General features: G+C 50.7%; 1 long non-coding RNA gene across 1 annotated transcript; it reads left to right on the top strand.

The window, feature by feature from the left end:
* The first annotated feature begins 9,983 nt into the window (after positions 1 to 9,983).
* Positions 9,984 to 10,892, top strand: LOC149125576 (uncharacterized). Its single transcript, XR_016210718.1, has 2 exons — positions 9,984 to 10,252; positions 10,776 to 10,892. It is a non-coding gene; the product is annotated as an uncharacterized LOC149125576 (long non-coding RNA).
* Positions 10,893 to 14,482: the final 3,590 nt, after the last annotated feature.

Below are 14,482 nucleotides of genomic sequence, written 5' to 3'. Positions count from 1 at the left end.
CCTCCAGGGACTGTGGGGCAGAGATAAGGCCTTCCTGTGTGCCTTGTTGGTGCTGTTTTAAGCTGTTCGAGCAGGGGCAGTTCATCACACAGCACTAGACAACTACCACACAGGTGCAGAGGGTCTGGGACTAAGGAGGACTCATGGAAGGGAGAACCTTTTATTCCCTTTTAGTAGATCTTCCCACCTCAAGGCTTCATCCACTTATCCATTCAGCCACCCACCTGCCCACCCATCCACCCACCCATCCATTCACTCAAAGATTCTACCTCCTATCCATCTATCCACCCACCATCCATCCATCTGTCCATCCAACCATCTTCCCCACTATCCTGCAACCACCCACAAAACATTTAAAGTATATGCTCCATGAGAGCAAAACCAGCTCTGTTCATTTCTGCGTCTTTAATGTCCAAACAACACCTGCCTGGCACATAGCCAGCACTCAGCATGCATTTGCTAAATGAATGCACAACTAGTTGTTCTTCTCCACAGAGAGTTCCCGGTGTGATGGCAGCTGATGTGACTATTAATCACTGGAACTCAACGAGTGCCATGGTAGGGCCAGGTAAGGAATCCCAGATGTCAGGGTTATAGGAACACAGTGGGGCTGGGGAAGGCTGTGCTCTCTGGAGCTGAGTTTTAATGGATGAAGAGTTGCCCAGGAACTTGAGGTAGGGCTGGGGTGAGGGCATGGGACATATGTGGAGACCGCAGGTGTATGGAGCCCCGTTGAGTGGTCAGAGACACAGGGCTGGGGAAGTGTCACGACCTGGCCGTGGGACCAGCAGCAATGGCACCGTGAGTGCACTTCTGGGCTTTGAAGAAAAGTCAGTGTCTCTTTCTGAGTTTCTTCACCACCCACCACCAACTGGCTGGTTTGCATCCTCACTCATTTTTTTCTCTACCTTGTATTTTTTTTAAAAGTTGTTTTATTTTTTCTTTCTTTTTTAAAAAAGATTTATTTAGGCCGGCGCCGCGGCTCACTTGGCTAATCCTCTGCCTGCGGCGCCGGCACCCTGGATTCTAGTCCCAGTTGCCCCTCTTCCAGGCCAGCTCTCTGCTGTGGCCCGGGAGTGCAGTGGAGGATGGCCCAAGTGCTTGGGCCCTGCACCCACATAGGAGACCAGGAGGAACCACCTGCCTCCTGGCTCCAGATTGGTGCAGTGCGCCGGCCGTAGCAGCCATTTGGGGGGTGAACCAATGGAAGGAAGACCTTTCTCTCTGTCTCTCTCTCTCTCTCTCTGTCTAACTCTGCCTGTCAAAAAATTATTTATTTGAAAGGCGGAGTTACAGAGAGGCAGAGAAAGAGGTCTTCCATCCACTGGTGTCACTTCCTAAATGGCTCCAATGGCTGGAGCTTAGCTGATCCCAAGCCAGGAGCCAGGAGCTTCTCCTGGGTCTCCCACTTGGGTGCAGGGGCCCAAGTGTCTGGGCCATCTTCCACTGCTTTCCCAGACCATAGCAGAGAACTGGATCGGAAGTGGAGCAGCCAGGACTCAGACAGGCACCTATATGGGATGCCAGCACTGCAGGCAATGGCTTTACCAGCTGCGCCACAGCGCCAGCCCATCTACCTTGTCTCGTCCTCTCGGGCTGTTCATGCTTCGGTTCATTTTGTCCACCTGGTTAGCATATATGGTTCCCCTCCAGGACTCAGCTCAAGCATTTTTCATGAGAAAGTTCCTGGCCAGCCTGCTCCCTGGGAAACTTGACTGCTCTTCCAGCACTGTCCTTGCCCTTCAGCCCGTCCGCTCAACACCGGGGCCGATGGACTCATTCCCTTGGTTTTTCTCTGTTTGAATTCCCTGGAGTGAGAACCACATTGACCCGTCTGATCCAGTTATGGGTTGGCAGCCAGCCTGAAGTCTGGCTGTCCTTGGGACAGGCACCTGTCCCTCACTCAACCCCCCAAGCACAGGGAGACGGGCAGGAGTGCGAGGTGCGAAGGGAGCCCCGGGAGGGGCAGCTTCAGCAGAGTGTGAGGCAGGGACGGTTTGGGTGGACTGTGAGCTAAGGGGAGTATCTTAGTCCACTGTGCTTCTATCACAGAGTGCCACGGACTGGGTTATTTGCAAACAGCAGGAGCTTATTTGGCCCACGGTCCTGGAGGCTGGGAAGTCCGAGATGGAGGGGCTCTTCTGGCGCGGGCCTTCTTGCTGTGCTGTAATGTAGCAGAAGGCGTTGCAGGTGAGAGTGAGAAGGAAGGGGACCGAACGCACGGCTTTTATCAGGAACTCAGTCCCGTAATACAGCATCCATCTGAATCTGTGAGCAGAGCCCTTGTGACCCCAGTGCCTCTTTTCAAAAAGATATATTTATCTATTTGAAAGGCAGAGTTACAGAATAAGAGAGAGAGAGAGAGAGAGAGAGAGAGAGAGAGAGAGAAAGAGATTGTCCATCTGCTTCCATCTGCTGGTTCCCTCCCCAAATGGCCACTGTGGCCAGGGTTGGGCCAGGAGCTTCCTCCAGGTCTTTCACGTGGGTGCAAGGGCCCAAGCACTTGGGCCATCTTCTGCTGCTTTCTCAGGTCATTAGCAGGGAGCTGGATTGGAAGTGGAGCATCTGGGACTTGAACCAAGGCTCATATGGGATGTCAATGCTAAAGGCAGAAGCTTTATCAGCTATGCCACAGTGCCAGCTGCCTCTCCCACCTCCACCTCTACATTGCTTCTTTTTTTTTTTTTTTAGATTTATTTTATTTATTTGAAAGACAGAATTACAGAGATAGGTAGAGACAGAGAGAGAGAGGTCTTCCATCCGCTGGTTCACTTCCCAGATGGCTGCAACAGCCAGAGCTGTGCCAGTCCGAAGCCAGGAGCCAGGAGCTTCTTCCAGGTCGCCCATGTGGGTGCAGGGACCCAAGCACTTGGGCCATCCTCCACTGCTATCCCAGGCCACAGCAGAGAGCTGGATTGGAAGAGGAGCAGCCAGGACTAGAACCGGTGCCCATATAGGATGCTTGTGCTTCAGGCCAGGGCTTTAACCCGCTGTGCCATAGCGCTGGCCCACTGCGTTGCCTCTTAAAGGACCTAGGAGCAACTGGGACAGAACCAGCGCCCCAACAGGGACTAGAACCCGGGGTGCCGGCGCCACAGGCGGAGGACTAGCCAAGTGAGCCGCGGCACCGGCCGGGGATTAAGTTTCTGACACATGGACTTCAGGGGATACATTCAAGCCACAGCAGAGGACCGATGGCAGACAGATGGCTTTGGACTCTGCGCCGGACAGCTGTGGGTGGCCCGCATCATATCTGCCTCTGATTTCAGTGCCCGTGGTGGTGGAAGGTTCAGTGCCCGAGAGGGTCCAGTCCACGCACACTCTGGCTCCCCTCCGTGGGATCTCGGCCACAGGAAATGCCGTGGGGACAGAGGGGATGGTTGGTGTCCTCCAGGACCACCTCATGCCCAGGAGGGACTGGAGCCGAGGCTGAACGTCCGGGTGACAACTCTGGAAGTGCTCCTGGCAGAGCCGAGCCCCCGCCGACCTCAGCAGTGGGGCCCCGGGGGACCACGCGGTGCTTCTTCTTCTGGCCTCTCTTCCCGCTCCTTGCTCCGGCTTTCTAGAAGACCTCATAAACTCCCTACACAGCGCTTCCAGGCTCTGCCCCTGCTCTCAGGGGAGCTCAGCCGAGATGTCCTCTGATTAAGACACAAACAAACTCTCCTGGACTTGAGGTACTCTGCAGAGCAGAGGGGCTGTTATGAACACGCCGCAGTCCCCGAACCCAGGGCACTTGTCGCCTCCTCCTCTTCCTATAAACTTTCCAGGGTGTTTTCCATCCCCTTATCTCACTTGGCCTTCTCAGGAACCTTTCCAGGGAGGTGGTGCAAACATCGTTATCCTCACCTCGCAGAAAAAGCAAGGGGGACACAGAAAGGTCAAAGCAGTTTACAAGGTCACACAGCGAGCCAGTGGCCTTTTAAGCAATTAAAATCTCTGCCTGAGTGTATGAATGATCTGGGTGACTCTGAGAAAGCCATGCTAAAAGCAATGCATTGGCAGTAATTTAAGTATTCGCTTGCTTTCATTATATTTTCTTTGCGTTCTCTGTTTTTCCTTGACTTTCCAAATATTGTACTGGCTTTTAATCAGTGCTCTATAATTTCTTCTGCGAAACTAGGTCAATGTACAACGTGTTAACATAGCTTTCCTTTCACAGTTTAAACACAATTTTAGTAAAACTGAACTCAGATGAAGGGGAAAAAAAAACCCTCTGCCTGCTATTGCATAATTATAAGCAGTGCGACAAGCGGTAAGATTTGCATTCTAGAATGAGCAGGAGTGTGGAGGAGAGACTGGGAGGGCAAGAGGCTATATCCCTCCCTAGTGTTCTAGTCCTCTTCCCGCCTTGAAATCGCATCCTTATGCGGGTCACTCATGCATTTCTATCTCCAGCCGCAACCTCTGTTCTGAGGTTGACTGGCATTGCCCGTCCCTGATCGACAGCTCCACGTGGGTGTCTCACAGGGCTCACACTTCACGTGGCCAGAATGAAACTCTTAAAAAGCCACATTTATTTATTTTGATTTGAAAGGCACAGCAGGAGAGAGAGAGAGAGAGAGAGAGAGAGAGAGAGAGAGAGAGAGAAACAGAGATTGAGAGAGAAAGAGAGAAATCTCCTGTCTGCTGGTTCACTCCCCAAATGTCTGCAATGGCCAAGGGTGGGCCAGGCTGAAGCCAGGAGCTGGAATCTCTGTCTGGGTCTCCTACATGGGTGACAGGGGTCCGAGGACGTGGGCCATCTTCAGCAGCTCTCCCAGGCGCATCAGCAGGGAGCTGGATTGAAGTGGAGCTCCTAGGACTCACCCAACGCTCCCAAATGGGATGCAGCTGCTGCAGGCAGCAGCGGCTTAACCCGCCTCACCACAAAGCCAGTCCCACAGTTTATGTCTTTCTAACAGGCCTCAGATCCATTGACTTCTGCGCGTCTGGCCAGCTCACAGTCAAACACCGTCATCTTCCTAACAGCACCCCACCCTCTCCTTCCACTCCTATTTCCTGTTGAGGCGGAGGTAGGGCTGAAGGGGCACATCTTACTTCTCTGTGTCTCCATGTTGCATGCGAGGCACCACCACTACATGAATAGCCCTGGCCTCTCTCCATGATGTGAGAGGTGAGGGCAGCAGCGGGAACACCGTGCATGGCTTATTATCCACGCACCTGTCCTCACAGTGGGATGCAGTCACCACACAGCGGCTTCAGACAACAGGCAGCTGTTATATCCCGATTTCTGTGTCAATAGTGCAGGCATGGTTGAGTTAGGAGTGCTGTGCAGTGTCTCACAAAGCTGTCACCAGGAGGCTCAGCTCGGGGAGAATCTGCTTCCAGGTTCCTTCAGGTTGTTGGATGACCGAGAGCCTGGCTTTGCTGGCCTTCAGCTGGGGTCCACCCTTGGGCCTCGGGGAAAGCTTGGAGTTCCTTTCATGTGGGCTTCCTCAAACCTGCTCAGACCCAGTCTGCAATGGCTGAGTCTCACATAAGGAATAGCCACGGGGCCAGCAGGCTGGCATTGTGGCACAGGGGGTGAAGCTACTGCCTGAGATGCCAGCTCCCTGGTAATGCACCCTGGGAAATCAATGGGTGATGGTCCAAATGCTTGGGCCCTGGAACCTATGCGGGAGACCTGGATGGGAGTTACAGCCTCCTGGCTTTGGCCTGGACCAGCCCAGACCACTGCAGCCCTTTGGGGAGTGAACCTACAGATGGAACCTACAGATCTCTCTTTGTCTTTCTGACACTCTGACTTTCAAATAAATACATAAGTTTTTTTTTTTTAAAGATAAGGAAATGTAGCCATGGGAATGATATCTTTTCCGTGTAGCATAACTTAACCAAGAGTGTGACATCCGTATTCGATTGATTAGAAGCAAGTCACAGATTTTGACTGGACTCAGTGGAAAGAAATTACATGAAAACATGGGCTCCGGGAGGTGAGAAGTCACTGGGAGTCCCCTTAGCATCTGATTGCTGCAGAGGCTTGTGCTGGGCTCTGCTCCTCCAGCCAGAGGTTTACAGGAATGCTCCCCCAGAAGGCACCGCTGCCATGCACCTGCTGCCTGTTCCTGTGTGTGTGTGTGTGTGTAACGGGGTGATAACTCTGTCAATTTCTGAGAATAAAGCATTAGAAAGCTCATTGCTGCTACACCTGAACCACATTCTCCCATCTAGCTTTTCTCAGTAATACAGATGCTATTTGTAGGTGTGGCTCCCGAGTCTCTCATAGAATTCTAACCTTGAGCTAATTACATCTATGGAACATAACCCCCACCATCCTTTCTCATCACTTCTATTCAGCACTGCACTGAAAGTTCTGGCCAGCATAATCAGACAAGAAAAAAAAGAAAGAGGTGTACAGATTGGAAAAGAAGTGAAAAATGCCTTTGTTGCCACATGATATGACGTCTGTGTAGCAAGTCGGATGGACTGTATAAAAAAGCTGCCAGAACTAATAAGTGAGTTTAGCAAAGTTGTCGGCTGCAAATATACAGAAATCAACTTTATTTCCATATATTATCAATGTACATTTGGAAAATGAAATTTATAAAAACAACATCATTTATAGTCACAAGAAAACACGGAATAGGGATAAATCTGAGAAGAGAGGTGCGAGCCCTTGTGGTGCTTAATTTCACACGTCAGCTCAACTGGGCTGAGGGGCGCCCAGGCAGCCGGCCGGGCACTCCTTCTAGCTGTGGGTGAGGGCGTTTCACGAGGAGACTAGCACTGAGCCAGGACACTGATCTAGGAGATGGCCCTCCCCAGTGAGAGCCAGCAGCATCCAGCTCACTGAGGGCCCAAGGAGACCCGAAGCGGGAGGGAGGGCCCATTCTCTTGGGTACTGGACCACACCGCCAGCTCTCCTGGTCCTCCAGCCGCAGACGGCGTGTGGTGACCTCCAGACCGTGTGAGCCCACCCCTTAAAAAGTCCCCTCGCACATGTCTGTCTGCTCATGTGTCCTGTTGGTCCGTCACTTTGGAGAGCCACAAGTAAGCACAGACCTGGACAACGGAAATTGCAAAAACGTTGTTGTGAGACGTTAAAGGAGGCCTAAAGAAAAACCTTGTTTGTGGAACAGTAAAAGCAACACCAATGGCCATTAGGAAAATTTAGTTAAAACCACAACAAGATACCGTTACTTGCTCAAGAGAATGACTATAATTAAAAAGACTGCCATACGATGTGTTGGCAAAGACATGGAAGAACTAGGACTTATTAACTACTGATGGGAACGCTAAATGTACAACAATTCTAGAAAAGAAGTTTGAGTTTCTTAGGAAGTAAACCTACACAGAGCACACGACCCAGCCATTCCACTCCTAGGTTTTTATTCAATAGAAGAAAAAGTGTGTGTCTGTGCAAATATGTGTATACGAAAGTTCAATTTTGTTATATAACCCCAAGCTGGGAACAGCCTAGATGTGTGATATAGCCACACAATGGAACAACACTCAGAAATGAAAAGGAATAAAATAGCAATAGTAGGACATGCACGAGTTTCAGAATGATTATGCCGAGTGAAGGAAACCCGGCAACGAGGGAATACATCCCATCTCGTGCCAGGCGTACACAGCTGTAGAGAAAGCAAACTACTTCCCAGCTGCAAGAGGGCAGAGCAGTAGTTGGGGAGGGGCTGTGGAAGGGAGAGTGGGGGAGAGACAGAAAGGAGAAATCGCGGAGTGGCACGAGGAAAACTCTGGGGGTGACAGGTAATTCCTCTATTCAATACTTTGATGGGTATATGCATATGAAAAAGTTATGAAATTGTGTACTGTAAATATGTACACTGAATTATATGCCAATTATTCCTCAATAAAGCTATTAAAAATAATCCTTCAATGGCTTTTCATTTTACTTTGAAAAAAATCCAAGAGGCAGACTCCTCACCATGCCCGTAATTTTCTTCCTATTTCACTCTCTGGCCTCGTCTGCATTTTCCTCCACCTGCCTCTAAGCTTTGGTCGCCCTTGTTCCTGTTGGTTGCTCAACACAGCTGGAGGCCTTGGCGTGGGCTGCATCTTTTCCGTGGACCCTGTGCTGCCCTTTGCCTCTGTCTCCTTTACATGACAGCCTGTGCCCCAGGCCTCTGTGGAGGGGCCTCCTTCGACGGAGAGAGCTCTCTGACCACCTCTTCTGGGTGGGTACCCCACTGCCCTCTTTCAAGAACCTCTGGCTGTCCTTCACGGCACTTACCACGGGGCGCAATTTCTGTCTCTATTTACCTGTTCGTTTTCTTTCTTCCTTGCACAACTTTGGGGGGGCCATGAAGGGAGGGACGGGTCTGATGGGTGGCACCTGCTCTGCACCTGTTGCAGCTGGAGCGTCAAGGCATGGCTTGTAGTTATCCAGGTGACAGCGGCGGTCTAAAGTAAAACCGTCGCAGTGGCAGTGGCGGGAGGCAGGAGGAGGGAGAGCTGTTGCACGAGAGAGCAGCAGTGGGGCCGAGGGTGAGCACGAGACAAAAAGGACTTCCGGTTTCTGAGTGAGGGCCCAGCCCTGGACCTGCAGTGCACGCCTATGCTTGCTTTCTGAGTGTCTTCCATTCCTTCTGGCAAATCTACTTGTATTTAGGAGTTCCTCCCTCACCCATTTTGTTACAAATGACTTTGGCTTAAATCGGAGCTTTATAGTTCCCTGTGAGTGATGGACTCAAGGTTGGGTGGGTGACCTGAGATTGCCAGGACAGAATGAACCTAAGAATTTCTTTCTTTTCTTTTCTTTTCTTTTCTTTTCTTTTCTTTTCTTTTCTTTTCTTTTCTTTTCTTTTCTTTTCTTTTCTTTTCTTTTCTTTTCTTTTCTTTTCTTTCTTTCTTTCTTTTTCTTTCTTTCTTTCTTTCTTTCTTTCTTTCTTTCTTTCTTTCTTTCTATTTATTTACTTGAAAGTCAGAGTTACAGAGAGAGAGAGAGAGAGAGAGAGAGAGAGATCTGAGTCCTAGTGACATCCTTTGAGCTCCTGGACCAGACTCTGGATGCTTCCAAACCACCTATGGTGCCTCCAGCGAATTGCTTTCCATTTCATGCACTGGGAGGGGTGCGCATTTGGCGCAGTGGTTACAGACAGCACATGGGAAGCCCGCATCCCAGATCAGAGAGTCCTGCTCCGAGTTCTGACTCCACTCCTGGTTCCAGCTTTGTGCTAACGTGCACCCTGGGAGTTGTGTCTCTGACACACATCTAGGAGACCCGGATTGAGTTCCTGGCTCCTGGCTTTGGCCTGGTCCAGCCTTGGCTGTTGTAGGCACTTGGAGAGTGAACCAGCGGATAGAAGATCAATCTCTGTCAAAAGCCCCCTTTTAGATCTTCTGTCATTTGTAACCAAACAGTATGTTTGGAGGCAATCTTGGTGGCAGTGTCAGGTGACAACTGGACACTGGATATGGGTCAGAAACTCAGGACGATCTGAGCTGGAGATGTAGACTTAGGAGCCAACAGTGTGTGAGTTGGAGCTGAAGCCAATGAACTGGATGCCCAGCAAGGAAGGGTGTGGCCTAGGAAGATGTGCACCCTGACAGGAGAGGAGAGTGACAGAACGAGTCTGGGTGCAGCAGCAGCCTGTATGAGCTGGGTGAGGAAGACAAACCCATGGAGGGGTGTCGCTCCCCCTCTTCGCAGAGGAACGACACAGGACCCTGCACTGTTCTTTTGTCTGCTCGGCCCTTCCCGGGTTTGCTGCTGGTTCTTCCCGGGTTGGCTACCGACCCTTCCACCTCCGTGGAAGGGCGGCTCCCCCTGCCACTTTCCCCACTTCCGCGGGGGAGCGGCACACTGCCGGCCGGCTCTCTTGGGGGCTGCTCAGATGTTCCCCTTAGATGTTCCTGGTGCATGTTGTCTCTCTCCTCCTTTATAGTCCTCTTCCACCAATCCCAACTCTGCTACCCACACGCCGAGTACGCTGCTCTCCTCCAATCAGGAGCAGGTCCTACAGTTTAGTGGTTGAACTGGAGGCAGCTGTGTAGAAGCTGTTTACTCCTCTCCCAGCGCCATATTGTGGGAGAGCAGATGCATAGAATAAGTCTTAATTCCAGTAACTTAGTCTAGTCCGAGTTGCTCCCCACAGAGGGGAGTAAGTAGTGCCGGCCAGAGAGGCAGGAGGAGGAGTGAGGGCATGGGCCGTGGGCTAAGGGAGCCAAGTGAGGACGGGGTGTTGGGAAGGACAAGAGCAATGGTCTCAGAGCTGCAGAGACTTCGGGGGTGGCAATGGAAGAGTCCATGCAGTTGACAGCTAGGAGGGCAAACGTGATCGTGGCGAAGGTCAGTGTCAGTAGAACGTGGGGACCGAGAGTCACGGGAAAGGAAGGTAGGAGGCCAGCGTGGAAGTGTTTGCAGAACGTTTGGTTGTGAAGTGAAGAGGAGGGCAGGTGGGGGAGGAAGGCAGGGGCTGCTCCCAGGCACACACCTTTGGAGATGGAATTTCTGGTTCTCCCAGAGATGCTGTGAGTTACCTAACAGTGGCAACTGATACTACAGCAGTTTTTCCTAGTTAACCCCCAGGATGTGATCCTTTTCAAACTAGGTTTTATGTCTTTTATTGGGGGGAGGGTACATCTACATCATTCTTTGAGCACTTTCTTACTTTTTGCAAAAATAAGTTGTCCTAGGCTTATCTTGTACATTGCCTTCCCCAGTCTTATGCTATGGACTGACCTGTGTCCCCCAAAATTTGTATGTTGAAGTCTTAACCCTCATGGAGCCTATATTTGGAGATAGGACTTGTAAGGAGATAATTAAATTTAAATGCTCTCTCTCTCTCTCTCTCTCTCTCTCTCTCTCTCAGGACAGTGAGAAGGCAGCTGTCTGCAGCCAAGAAGAGAGCCACTGAATCAGCCAACACCTTGATCTTGGGCTTGTAGCCTCCAGAACTGGGAGCAAGTAAATTGATGCCGTTGAAGCCACCCAGTCTGTGGTATTTTGTCAAGATGGCCTGAACGCCTAAGGCATCATGAAATTAGCCCGCTCTCTAAGGAGTCCTATTCGTTTTTACTTGAGAATGGAATTTAGACTGTCCTGTGTGTGTGCTGCAGGTGAGGCCTTGCTGCTTTCTCAGGGGGCAGAGTGGAGAAAACAGGTCCATGCTCACATGCACACAGGTGTGTGCTCACGCATTTAAGACACAGCTGCTGCTTCTCTATCAACTGTCTTATTTTGAAAACCACAGATGCACACCAGCACCTCCAATTCCAGTCTCAAAGCACAGTGTTCATTTCCGTCTGCCCCTTTTCCTATTTGTAACTCCTGTCTCCAGCAGCGAGAAGCTAGCACGTTATTCTGAATAGTGACTTACTTGCTTGATCCATTTCCTTGTTTGTTGCCATCTCCCATTGCTGCGCCCCCGTCAGGCTTTCTGACTTGAAACCTGCTGCAGCTGCCCTCTGTGGGATGGGCGCTTCACCATGGCCAGGCTCTGCAACTCCTCACTCCTACACCAAAACTGTCCTACCCTTTCACACTCTGATGTCCCCAGCCCCTTGTGAACATCCTTCTCCCTCCTCTACAGCCCCAACACCCTGCTCCTGGTCACCTCCATATGCAAATGCCCTTAGTCCTGCTCAGAGTCCGCCACCTGTGCTGGGCTGTCTCAGCACGGAAGAACATAGACTGGGGGATTTACCAGCAGACATTCATTTCTCACCGTTCCAGAGCCTGTGGAGCCCAAGACCACGGCACCTGCAGATCGGTGTCCAGTGAGAGTGGCCTGGTGTGCAGGTGGCTGTCATCTCACTGTGTCTTCAAGGCAGGCAGGAGGAAAGATAAAGAGAGAGCAGAAGGGGAGTGGGAGAGACAGATAGATGATAGACAAGATAGATAGGTAGATAGGTAGGTAGATAGACGATAGATAGATAGATAGATAAAAAGATCGATAATGCATGGATAGATTTCTGTGTCCTCTTTTTATAAGGTTGCTCACCCCAATAATGAGGTCTCCACCCTTAGGACCTAATTAACTCCTCAGTGCCTCACTTCTGAACACCATCACATGGAGGATCTAAGCTTCAACGTGTGAATGAACCTGGGGCGGATACAGCCATTCAGTTCCTAGCACAGGCCCTACTCCCCTACTCTCGTGCAGATTATGTTCAGACATATGAAGCTCCGAACACTGGACCAAATGAGGCTCTGACTCAAAAGTGAATAATGGGGTGGCCAATGCTGTGGTGCAGCGGGATAACACCCTAGCCTGAAGCACCGGCATCCCATATGGGCGCCGGTTCGAGACGTGGCTGCTCCACTTCTGATCCAGCTCTCTGCTGTGGCCTGGGAAAGCAGTGGAGGATGGCCCAAGTGCTTGGGCCCTGCACCCTTGTGGGATACCCAGAGAAAGCTCCTGACTGCTGGCTTCTGATCGGCACAGCTCCGGCTGTTGCAGCCAATTGGGGAGTGAACCAGCGGATGGAAGACCTCTCTCTCTCTCTTTCTCTCTGCCTCTCCTCTCTCTGTGTAACTCTGACTTTCAAATAAATAAATTGATTTTAAAAAAGTGAATGGTGGTAGAAATCAGAATCTACCTTTTGATGAGTGGAGCTTTTGGTTTTCCAGGGAAAGCAGTGGTGGGACTTCTTTTTAAGATTTATTTGAAAGGCATAGTTACAGGGAGGGGAGAGAGAGAGAGCTTCCATCCTCTGGTTAATTCCCCAAATGGCCCCCAGTGGCTGGGGCCACGCCAGGTTGAAGCCAGGAGCCTGGAACTCCACTGGGGTCTCCCATGTGGGTGCAAAGGGCCCAAGCACTTGGGCCATCTTCTGGTGCTTTCCCAGGTGCATTAGCTGGGAGCTGGATCAGAAGTGAAGCAGTGGGGCCTTGAATCTGTGCTCATATGGGATGCTGGTGTCACAGGTGGTGGCTTAAGCCACTGGGCCATTGCTGCTAATGGTGTAGCCTCTGAACCCATTCTCTGGCTTTACTCGAGACTCTGACTCATCTAATATTCTTTAATGACTTGATTTTCTGCTTAAACCAGCTAGCATAGATTCTGTCATCTGCAACTTAGAATGCTGATTTTACATCACATAGGAACCTATATAAGTATTTGTTTATATGTTACTTCTGAAAAAACTTCACTTTCACAAGGGCCTATATTTCTCTAGGCAATGCAGTAAACAAATACTTGTTAGACAAGGAATGTTTATTAACCAAGTCTGTTTAGTCAAACAAGCAAGCATTTATTTGTTAATGCACCCAACACGCCCACATTTAGAGGTAGGCTATATGAGGCCATCAGCATTGAAATGTTCTTGAAGAATATATCATACTTCAGCTGTGTTTTAAAATCTGGAGAATCTGTCGTTGTCACCAAGGAAGGCCCCTGACTGCCTGCTAAATGGCTGACACTGGGAAATTCACGTCTGGTAGGTTGCAGCTGGGGCTTAAGAAACTGTAAGAGTCGGCCGGCGCCGCGGCTCACTAGGCTAATCATCCGCCTGCAGCGCCGGCACACTGGGTTCTAGTCCCGGCCGGGGCGCCGGATTCTGTCCCGGTTGCCCCGGTTGCCCCTTTTCCAGGCCAGCTCTCTGCTGTGGCCCGGGAGTGCAGTGGAGGATGGCTCAAGTGCTTGGGCTCTGCACCCGCATGGGAGACCAGGAGAAGCTCCTGGCTTCGGATCAGCATGGTGCGCCGGCCTCAGTGCGCCAGCTGCGGCCGCCATTGGAGGATGAACCAACGGCAAAGGAAGACCTTTCTCTCTGTCTCTCTCTCTCACTGTCCACTCTGCCTGTCAAAAACAAACAAACAAAACTATAAGAGTCCCCCAGTTAATTCTGGGTGACCATGTCAGCTGAGCACAAGTGAGCAGCCCTCTGAGAACTTGGAAATGAGGCTGCCCCCCCCCCCCCCCCCCCCCAGTAAACAAACATAAACAGTTCTCAAGGGCTGTGGGTGAACATCTGTAGATATAAACTAAGAGCTTGTCCTCTGCATGCGACTGAACAACTCCGCTCTCGGTGTTCGGGGAGGAATCTCAGGGGACTGGAACCAAGCTGTGATTGTAACTTAGCGGTGACCTAGTGACAGGGCTGTAATCATTGCACCCATTTTTAAGAAAAACCTGTGCACACTGAGGAGGATTGACCAGGCTCAAACCTGAGCCCTGCTGGCCGCTCTGCATACAAGAAAACTCCCTCGAGAGCCTCTTGACTCAGGGAGCTCCCCGCCTAGGATGGCACCTGTCACTCACAGGGCTCTCCTGCTCCTTCCAGAACCCTCGACCCACAAGGCTCCTTCCTCTGCAGTTCTCTCAGCTGCTCTTCCCATCTGAGTCTCTCTCCTTTTCCTTGATTATGTTACCGATTTGATCATTAATAATCTGAAATATTAGTAAGCCTTATTGGTTCTTGCCATGAATCCAGAGAAGAATTCTGAATACTGGTACAAATAAGCCAGGCAGCATGATAAGTTTTTAAGCTTTTTATTCAGTGAGAGAAATGCATAGGGGAACGAGGGCCCTATCTAAGAGAGAAAGGGAAATCTGCATTCATACCAAGCACCAGG

This window comes from Oryctolagus cuniculus, chromosome 7, assembly GCF_051225735.1.
Source record: "Oryctolagus cuniculus isolate XC-2025 breed Fujian yellow rabbit chromosome 7, ASM5122573v1, whole genome shotgun sequence".
In the NCBI taxonomy this organism is placed as follows: Eukaryota; Metazoa; Chordata; class Mammalia; order Lagomorpha; family Leporidae; genus Oryctolagus; species Oryctolagus cuniculus.
This window is presented reverse-complemented; position numbering and strand designations above follow the sequence as displayed.